This window comes from Falco peregrinus, chromosome 8, assembly GCF_023634155.1.
Source record: "Falco peregrinus isolate bFalPer1 chromosome 8, bFalPer1.pri, whole genome shotgun sequence".
Taxonomy (NCBI): Eukaryota; Metazoa; Chordata; class Aves; order Falconiformes; family Falconidae; genus Falco; species Falco peregrinus.
The window spans coordinates 23,909,823-23,921,375 of NC_073728.1; positions in this window are offsets into that span (position 1 = coordinate 23,909,823).

Sequence of the window (11,553 nt, forward strand, 5' to 3'; positions counted from 1 at the left end):
ATGTTCTGTAAATTGTGGAGTTCTTGTATCCCCCTCACAGAGAATATTCAGAGTTTTTATGTATTCTTTGTCTTCTCAGAAATCAAAATGTGATAGCATTTACCATGGTAGATAAAATGAAACTGCTTCTGGTACTAATGGGTATCAGGAGTTTGCTGCCCAGTCCTGCATGCACATCATCTGGCAGTGAGAGAGATTTTGCTGAGCTCTGCATGGGTTGACCTGTTACACTTACTTAGATTTCTCACTAGCCTCCTAAACACTTGCCTTTATTCCACTTTTTGCTGTTTGTTGATCTTTCCCCATCCTTGACTAGGTGTCAGTGAGGGACTGAGAAATAACTTGTTCCAGACATGTAGAAATCCATGGTTACAGCGCTCAGGCTGATCCCCTGCTTTACCTTAATCCGGAGGGTCTCTAAATCTTTCCTTGCAGGAAATGAACAATTCATATGCTCTACAAGAATTTAAGCTTCCAACTAATTCTGAATGCTCTGGTGCTTCAGTGGTTTTGTCTTCTACAGACCCACATTTTTTTTTGGCATTTCTCCTTAATGTTATCTCATTAGACTATTTTTTTCTTTAATATTTGTCAATAATTTGATTTTTTTAAATTAACAATGTTAGTAACATTTACTGAGTGTACATTACTGGTTAGCAATGATTACTATGTGTCAAGGTAATTCATAATATCCTCTCCCACCGGGAGCTTGGATTATCACCTATGATTTCTGGTTTCGCAACTGGATTCTGGAAATGAATACTTACACTTCGGAGCCATTTCTACAGACTTTACTGTAGCAAACTTCTGGGTATGTTGAAGTGTGATTATGTGCTTCTGGAATACTTAAGTGGAGTCTTGACATGTAGATAAAATAAAAGCTGTTTCTTGTAACAGTGATGTGATTTATAAAGAAACATCAGAAAGGCAATTTGCATACTGCTTTCCAATATAACCGAAACATCTGAATACTCTGTTACCAGCTCCTGAGACTATATTAAGTGGGAAAACCTCTAGGGTTTAACTTCAACATTATTTTGTATGGCTGGATAATCTGGCCTACGCCTGCCAGCCTCAGGAGTGGAGGGTTTGATTCTTAGTAAAACAGCCTTGCTGAAGCTGGTGTGGCTCTGGTTGACTGTATGTGGACACAGGCCTTAATCCTTGTAGGCTGATACAGCCACTGTGCTCTTCATCACATGTATTCAGGCAGCTCAGTCTGATGCAGGATTCAAAAAAAGCTTTTGAACAAGTAATCTCACCTAAAAATGGTATTATAGCACCTGAAGGTGTCTGCAAATTTTCTGTTACAACAGAGAGATAATGGGTCTAGTTAATGAGGGAGAGTCGTTCAAAAGTGCTGTATATTGTTTCTTGCAGTTGACACGTGGGTTTAGGGGGGAAATAATAAAGTTGGTTTTCTCTTGATAGGATGTGAAAAGAGAGTATGGGCAGGCAGCCTACTGCTCAAAGTCTGCTTCTATAGGGACATGTAGGGAAGAAGCTTGCTTCGGGACATTTTATATGGGCATTTCACAGTTTTCTCTCTTTTCTGACCTGAGTAGTATCATTTCATCTGATCTTACAACTTTTTCTCAGAATGAATCTTGCTCATTAAATCTTTATGTCAGTAAACCTCCCCCTCCTGTCTCATTTACTAAATCAGTGAAATCTGAATTATGGAGAAGAGGCAGTCTCTAAGGGAAAAAACATTTTGGAAAAAAATATTACGAGGACTGGAATAAAATTAAAATAATTTCATGCTAAAAGGTTATTTTTATTAAAAATACAATTCTTTTGTATTGCATTCATGTAAGTTGTTAAGAAGCCATTAGTAAATTGTTATTTTTATGAGACTATTTCACTCAGGAATTTTTTTAATTCATTATATTTTATTAGATCAGCAGTAATGAACCAAAAACAATATCATTTATTTTTATTGCTACTGTAGGTTGACTCATGATGATTTATACAGCCAGATTAAAGCAGTAACTGTAATTACTCTGTTATTGTCAACTATATATTTGTCTTAAATCAGACATTTTAACCACATATAAACTCCATAAATATGGACGCTTCTAATTTTAAGGACCTACTTAACAATATTGCCAATTTTCACTGCAGAGGTTTCATGTTGGTACACATGAGATACCATTCACCTGGCTGTGTATCTTCCTGATTTACTGACTGAATAGTGGTTTTTGACTCTCTGGAATGACTTCACTTTCCATATTTCTTATCCACTATCATCTACATCCTAAAGAAATAAAAACCCCCAACACAAGGTGTGAATTTTTTCCCTTTTGTTTCCTTTCAATTTTTATTATCCTTTTTCACAGTGAAATGAGAATATATGTGGAAAAAATGACCAATGAGGGTGCACAAAAAAAAACCCCAAACCCCACATACACCCCACTCCAGCCCACCCCCCCCCAAAAAAATTCCAAACACAAACTTGCAGCATAGTAGTGGATTTTAGGAACCAATTGCTTACCAAAAGTAAGTCTGAAAGAAGCTAACGAGGACTGTAGCAAGATGGTGAATGTAAAGCAAACATTAAATGTAATGAAGCCACAAGCTGTCTTTAAAAATATGACTTTTAATAGCAATTTTCTAATAGTTAATAATCTTGAATTATGACCATTTTTTATTTTACTGCCTGTTGCAAGCTTCATTTACTCCACTTCCTCCTGCATCCTTGATCCGCTAGATTTTAAACAGAGCATAATAATGCAGAAGGATCAATTCAGAGCATTGTGGAGCCAAGATTGCCCTAAAAAGAATTTTCCCTACTGGTGAATACCCTTAAGGCCTTAAAACTCAGCTTAAGTGTGGCAAGAAACTTTTTTCTATTTTCTTGGCCTGCCTTATGACATAGAAACACCCTCTTTCTAATGTGAATAATGGAGGAAAAAAACAAAGTGAAACAACAAAAAAAACCCACCACCCAAAAACCTAGCATGCTGCTCAGAGACAGCTTTTGCCCATCTTCCCTGACCCTCCAGGTGACAGACAATCACTGTGTCCCAGACTCTGCTTTTAGCACTGACAATATTTTCTGATGCAACTACTTTTCCAAGGTCTGTAGCATTCTTTCCAAAGATATTTTTGAAGAAAAAACTCAGAAGACTAAAGGGTTGGGTTTTTTTTTTTACAAATGGAAATGTTATACACAGGATCCATTTGTTTCAAAACTGCCTCATCCTTCATAGAAATGGAGGAGAATATAAAGCCCCTCAATTATGAGGGCTTACTGAACCTTAGATATGAGCAATTTTCTCTTTAAGTAAAACTTGAGGCAAGGATTTTCACAGTATGCAAAGTATTTGGAGATTCCCTCTCAAGACCAAAAATAACATTTTTCTTCCTTCCCCATAGCTGCTTCAGTTAGTTTTTTTTGAAAGTCCTTTTGTTTCCATTGCTGCTTCAGGAAATATCTGGTCAAAGGCTACCAGACTAGGCTCTAAAATAGCTTGTCCTTTTAGAAAAGTTTTGACTCTCTTAATCTTGTGTTTAAGTTGATGCCAGCTTCCTTTCCTACTTATCCATCCTTCCTTCTTATCCATGTCCCACTTTCCATGCTCTCATTCTTCAGGATAGGAATAGCATTAAAAGACTACATAGAACTGTTTGAATGTCCTTAAGATTTTTCAGAAATCAAAGGGAAAAAGGACATAGTGATAAGGCAGTTGGATGTTCAATCTGTCCACAATGTCCAGCACTGAAAAAAATAACTCCAGTGACATGTGGTCACTTTTTTTCTCTATGCTGGTTTGCAGCATCACTGACAGTAACGAGAAAAAGTCCTGCTCTGTCCTTGGCTGAGTACAACCGTATTCTGCTGAGCATCGAGGCAGTAGACTCGATAACTACATCTGCTCACCTGATCCATAAGACTCTAACAAGCAACTGAAAAAGAAAAGTAGAATTATGTGTATTTCTGTGCTGGGATTCTTGTTCATAGAAATGCTGGCTCCTGAAATCCAAGGCACAATTTTGTCATGTGATGACTGCGGTCAGCTGGGAGTGCTCTGTGCTGCTCAAGAGACACTGCATGTCTTGCAGGATGTGATCCTCAGAAAGATTTGAGTGTGCTTTTGTGAGCATTTGCCTTTCCTCTACAGAGCCCTTAAAAGCAATTCTAAAGACAGATAACAGAATTCTTACAAAGTTCAAATGTAAATCTCTTCAGAATTATGTTGTCTAGAGGAGAGTAAACATATAAACATAGCAAGAACTACAGTAATAATATTGCACTTATATAGAGCTTTTCTTACGTTTTACAGATCTTTTTATCTCAGGATCTTAAAGGGCTTTATAGATGGTACTTATCTAACCCTCCTAACACCTTTGTAAAGGTAGCACTTAGGTATCATCCTCATTTTCAGATAAGAAACTAGAAATGGCACAAGTGATGTTAGGTAATTTTCTTGTTTCTCAGGTAGTCTGTGGAAAATAGGACTTGGGTGTCCTAATTTTGTGTATTAATGTAACAGAGATTGTTGTAAATAAATGATCTGTGAAAGGTATTTTAAATACCACATAATCTGAAATTAATCATGATCTTGTCATTTTATATTTGTGTTTTCTTAGGCACTCTTTTTCTATTTTACAAACGTTGGAAGCGTGTTTCTTGTAATTACTATTGAAAGGTTTTAATTTTATTTTTTTCCCATGGAAATCGGTTGATTTACAACAGGCAGTCTTAAAGATTGTTGTTACTCTAGTTCACCTTTAATCATATCACAATCTAATGAATGATTAATTAATTGTGTCATAGTCTTTGTTCTGTCTGGAGAATGGCCATCTAATATCTGACCTTATTCCTCTAAATTTTGATGAAGAACTAAATATCAGTGGTAGAAAAGAAGAGCAAAAATTGTTTATTATCATTTTATGTACTGAAAAAAAATGTTATTAATACTTCTGTTTTATAAAATAAAATGCCAATAATTTTACATTTCCTATCACTATAAAATGTGAAATTTACATGCATTATTTATTTCATAGAATCATAGAATGGGTTGGGTTGGCAAGGACCTTTAAAGGTCATCTAGTTCAACCCCAAGGCCTTTTCATCTTAGAGTAACTTGTCCATAACAAATTTCACTGAAGCCTGCTGAAGAAATGCACAATTCAGCTCAGAACATGTATGTCAGCATCTTTCACATATTTTTTTAACATCCTATGCCAGCTGTAGTTGCCATTTTCTGAAACAAAGGAGGTACTATAATCAGCAAAACTGGTCACAAGAGAACATTTGAATTCTCATTTATGTTATTTTGTACTTTGGACAGTAGTTCAGGAAGTGAAGAGGATATTATTTTGTTCTAATACATGATTTTGTATGATAAATATCTGTTCAGAGAGCGCAAGTGAACAAACGTACATTGTCAGTGTGATATAAGCTATATTAAGCACAGGTATTTTAGTGGATGCAATATTCAGTCATTTAAATTACTACTAATTTGATTCTAGCTTACTTACAGAATGTTAGTAATATGTTTAAGTAAGAAATGTTATTACCTTTACGTTGTTGGACAATACAATTAAGATTTCTTGGAAAAGAGGTATAAAAGTGAGTTTATCTGAAAGTTTTTCTCACTAAATCAATGACTCTTGCAACATTTTAAGTTGTAATGCCTGAATTATTTACTGGGGTTTTTTTTATCTCCTTTATCCTGGATCTTTTGCACCCTTGAAAGACGGATCTCCAATGGCTGGGATGCATACTACATTGCAGAATATGTGTGTAATCATAGTGTTTTGTAGAATATTACACTTCTTGAACAGAGCTAGGTAGGAAATAAAATGTACTCAAGAGCATCTTCTGAAAGGAGGTGTTTTCTCACATAAATCCTGGAAGTTGCAACATGGAAGAGAAATTAAGACAAGACAAAAATGAGGTTTCGAGTGCAGTTCATATAAAGGTCTTCATATATGGAGGTTTAAAGATCTAGATATTAAGCTGAAAACTTTGAAACTCATTTAAGGTTTTAAGATCAGGTTTCCTTTGAAAAGGATAGTCATTAAACAGAACTGGGGGAAAAAACCCAACCCAAATACCAACTCAATTTAAGTAAAAAAGAAAACACATTGAATATTTAGAAATACTTTTTTTACTTGTTTGTAAAGTGTATGTGTCTGTACACAGGCAATAACTCAAATTCATGTGCTATTTCAGTACATTAACAATTATTTATGCTTAGGGCTTACAAAAGGTAGGCTGATGTTACCATCAAGGTAGCGGTTCAGATACATCAAGGCAGCCTGGGCTCAGTTGCAAACAAACTACCCCAGGACCTGCTGTCAGGTCTGGCAACACAGAGCTTCTGTGTGGTACAAAGCCTAGGCCTTCACCCAGCTTCTCAGGTAGGTTTTGTGCTATGTACACCGAGCAAGCAAGTTGTAATCTAGCTCAAATATTTCTTTAGGAACAGTGTAGACATATTTTGAATCATAGCAAGTTTTAAACTGTGGCAGTACAAGCCATATGGGATTCTTAACTTTGATGAAATCTGATGGATCATTTCACACATGGTCATGCTGAGTTTAATGCTGAAAGAAAAGACTCAAACAATCTCTTTAATATAATTATTTCTAAATAACAGTTTTTAAAAAGCATGTACAGACTGGTTAACCATACCTTCTCTGACATTAGATTTCAGAAATATTAACAGTTTCCTTTTGGTGATTTTTGTATTTTCTTTTAATTGCCTGACAGTTTGTCATGAGGGAATAGCCACTGTTGAGCTCTCCCAATGTGTTGAGGAAAACAGTGATGCATCGACAGGGAATCTGCAGGCTCTTTTCTCAAAGTCACTGCCAGGTGACTTAGGCCTAAAAAAAAATGTAAGTTTGTAGACCATGCCATTCGCTTTTCTAGCATTTGAAAATTAAAATCTCAGGTTAGGGGATTTCACAGACATGAAATTTGGCCTTACAGAAATGTTAAATAAGCTCTCAAGAGCTGTTCATGAAAGTTAGTTTGTTAAAGAAGAAACTACAGATATGTGCAGAAAGACAAAGTATTTTTATGAATCAGCAATTAGCTAGAAGGTTTTCATGCTAGGAAAATGAGTAAGAGGTGCCTCAAATTTCTCTGTTAAATTTAGTAATATTTTTTATGTGCTGGAAAAATAAGCAGATGGAATAAGCAAAACAAAGGCACATACAGTACTGAATAAAGCCAGATTTTGTGGTATGATAGAAAATTCAGTTGGTCAGTTATTTCCAGAAACACAGCTGTGGAGAATTTCAGTAGAGAGAAAACAAAAAATCAGAACAATAGACATTAGTGTATCATATGGACTATATATTGCTCATAAACAAAACAAATACTCTTTCTAAAGAACATAGAAAAAAAAAAAACTATTCATACACATTCTAGTTAATGGTATCAGTGCAGGAATTAGTATATGACTGGGGGGAGACTGAACAGTCCCCTCCATCTTGTTAGGAAGCGTGTGGAATGGAGTGTGAAGTAACACCAAAAAAGTTAGAAATCTATGCTAAAAATGTCTGTCTCAATTGGATTACTGTGCTCTCATCTGGCCATTTGGGTCTTGATATCAATAATGAAAAGAAGAGAGAGTCTATAGAAGTGCCCAATTTAAGTTTAGCTGAAATATGCTTACACAGGGAAAGAGAGAAATGTATCAGTTGTTGGCTGAGCACAGAAGAGAAATCAGAAAAGACATGCAAAAAGTATGTACACTAAAACTATTCTTTGAAATACCTGTCTCTAGATCATCCTTTGTGTTGTGTGCTTTTGTTAGGAGCATCTTCTGACTTGATATAAGGGAATATTCAATTTAAATGAACAATGGAAAATCTAAAATAGGAGGAAATATTTGTTAAAAAAAAAAAAAAAAAGTCAAACTCATTGCCACTGTTAAGAAAGGAATATTTATTTACATGTACAACAGAGCCCCCAAGTTTATAATAGAAAAGAAGATAGTAGGAGTAAAAACTTCAGGACTGAAAATGTAGAATTTACCCATTGGTTTTTAGAGGAATTTTCCTTAGAAGTCAGATTTCAGCATTTCATATCTCCTTCAGCATATAAGGGAGGAGGCATAGAGGACAAAAATGTACTACGGGTGTTCTTCAGTAGGAAATTCTTGTGCACCTATGGGGACAGCTAGTTTTCTTTATTATGGAGAATGTGTGGATTTTTCATACTTATTTTGAACTTAAAATGGACAGGACCCCTCATTCTCCTCAATTCATTGGCTATAAAAGTGCTACAGAATTGCTTTGTTCTTGTGAAATCTATCACAGACTCACAAAGAAGAGAAAACCAAGAAAATATTACCCTGCCAACTCAATCCAAAAAAAAAATAATTTCAAAGAAGAAAGAGAGGGTGATGTGCATTTATGCCAGTGCTTGATGTCATCAGTATAAGTTCTTTCCTTCTGGGTAGCTGCATCTCCACTATACAACTAAATCACTGTTTTGCTCATAGGACAGAAAAGAGATTAACAGCCTGCGTAGTGCAGTGTGTCAAACTGCCTCTGGTGTAGAAAACAGTGTGTTACCTTCTAGTTTATCCATCGCTTGGGTGGGACTTCAAGCCTAAGTATCATGTATTTGGACTGCAGTGTAGTTCAGAATGTGACACAGAGTGGAAGAAAGAAAACAGGTGGGGAGAAAAGTGGGAAAATGGGACAATTTAAAAATGAAAGGACATATGTTCAGGCTGTGGTATTCCCAACCTTCCCGATCCTCACAGTTTTTTATACCAGTGAATTGTGAAAGTCCTATGGGCATATATATCAGTACATTATCCTGGTATTTGCAGCTCTCTACAAGTTAGTACAGCAGTTTGCTATTGCCCCTTCTTGTAAGATCACTAACTTCTTTGAGAGTGAAATTCTTCTAGAATTCATAACTCTCTAGTAGGGCAAAACCAAGGAGTGGAGAACTCCCTTGGGCCATGGGACCTGTCCTGGGAGAGGGAAAACTGGCTCAGGTGTCGGATTGCTTTCAGACTTCTGCATCTGACCCATCTACAAACACACACTATAAATCAGCAATGATGTAGGATAATGCAAGGAAATATTTACCCTGAATCCCCTTTTTCCAGTAAGTCCTCTACCTGATTTCATGTATGTTGCTGATGAGGATTATTGCAGGATTTATTTTAAAGTAGTGTTTCCTTTTTGAGAATGTGGGTTATCTGAGGTCAGTCTGCATGTGGAATTAGGGCAACACACAAATTCATTTCTTTGAATCTTTTTCTCAATAATTTCCTCTAAGACCTCCTACCTGTTCCTTTAGGTCCTTAAAAAGATACTTAAAAAAAAAACCAACAAAACCAAAAAAAACCAAAGAAAGAAGTCCTGTATTTTCTCATCTGATCAGCCTTTATCCTGTAAGATTTGGGAAAAAGAAGAGATTACTGTTTTTATTTCTATTTTAAAGGTATTTGGAGTTTTTTGGTTAGTATCATGGTGAGAAATATCTACTTGAGTACGTCTGTCCTAGTTGGATATACATATTCAAGAAATGGATACTGGGCCAGATCCCCAGCATGAAGTCAAAAGAACTCCGTTAATGTAGACTAGGTAAGGATTTGGCACAGACAAATATATGAGTATACAAGTGCCACAGCTCACCGGGTGTTATTACAAAAAGTCTGTCTCTTGCTGGCATTGACTTTCAAAAACAAGCTGTGCTTAGCACCTCTGAGTTTATAAAGATCACACAGCAACCTACATGCTATCAAAGCTTCAGGAACAAATAAATAAGCAGCTTATCTCTCAAGGTCTTTCCCCCTGATTTTATTATAAGTGACAATGGAACCAAAGTTGTAAAGCAGTATAAGATCTTCAGCCCAAACATGTGATGTGTATTTTTTCACTTTGTCTGAATCTGCTGTTGGATGATTTTCCTCAACAAATTGTAATATTGAGGTTTTTTAGATCTGTCAAAGCTTTGAAATTAATTCTCACTTTTGTTCTATAAAAGACATGCAATATTTTTCACACATCTGCTTCAGGAGAAACAAACCTCCATTGGCACACACACATTTTTTACAAGAAACGTCAGTTTTATGGATCTCTCTATCTTTGTGCTGTAGTCTTTGCAGAGCTATCTGTGTCTGCACAGAGAAAATTCAGAGACGCTCCATTGTGTTTTAACCTTTGAAGCAGATACCCTGAATGAGTGAAAACCAAGTGATTTCACTTGTCCCTTGAGAAACGTAATGAAAACCTTAAGGCAAGGATTTCCCACTGTCTGAAGTAGGTGTGTAAATTCGCAGAGCAAAGGCGACAACAAAATAAGATTTCTTAACTACTTTTCTACTGTTGTTCTTCATCAGCTGTGAAACAATAACAATCACATTCTTGCTCTAATTCTCCCACTCTGGTAAAATCCATCTGTAATACTGATGGGGATGACTGAGCAGAAACAACAGGAGGCAGGCCTTTTCAGCGGGAGGGAATCATTAAAAATATGAATTAGAAGAAGTAATATAAGCAAAAAGGCTACCTTGCCCCAGGTTTTAATTCAGTCTCCACTGCGTAGTATGAGAGTACTCTCTTTCAGCAGCCAGCCCTTTGTGAATGGTGAACTAGGTTGTGCCTTTGCCTCCTGCCATGTGATGCCAGACACTCCCAGTGTAAAGTCAGCAAAGGCACATGCCTGGAATGGATTATGTTAGAAGAACTGACTGGAAAAGTTATTTTTTTGCCTGTTTAAAGCATTTGTGTTCTGTGTCCAAATGTGAGAAAGGAAATTGGTGGGTTGTATTTAGGATATTATAGATGTGGTTTGGCTGCAATTAAGCGTGAGCCAATATGCCTTTTTATTTTTCTTTTGGTTTTCTTCTGACCTATGTCATCTGTTACTTTTCTGTAGCACAAGTGCATTTGGTAGCTTTACCCAGTGCAGGGGCTGCTCCTGCTCCAGCAGCATCCATTGGACGGCTCTAGTGGGAGGTCTTGGGGAGCCCCCGCCATCAGGCTGTTCCCTACTTCTTAGCTCAGCACATAACCAAATGGTGCGTAGCCACACACTGACTGTGTGCCACATATTTCCTCCTGCCATGTCATTACTCATTAGTGTCTGGAATTGCTGCCGCTGGCTTCTGCAAATGAGTGCAGGAGCCGTAGGTGAGTTAAAATAAATAAAGCCTCTTGCTGGCCCCCTAATGGACTATAGCCTGCCACCTGAGGAGGGAAGGAATCCGTCATTACCTTGGGCAGATAAAAGGGGCTACAGTTACTCACCTGAAGTAGGCCACTTATTGTCCTATCTCTGGGCTGAGTCAAATCTTACATATGTTCACCAGATGGTGGATTCCCGTAATTATTATTGTATGGGATACAAGAACACAAGGAGAACGAAGAACTTCGCAGCCTGTATACACTCCCTTCACTAAATCTATTCACATGTGAATTGAAAAACATTCGCACAGTGATACCTAAAATTTTGAAATATAGTAGCCCAATAATAATAATGTATTATTAGTCCTATTGCCAATCATTGCATTTATTCTCCCTGAGCACCTCAGAGAGGACATCATTCATAAATGAAAATCTCTG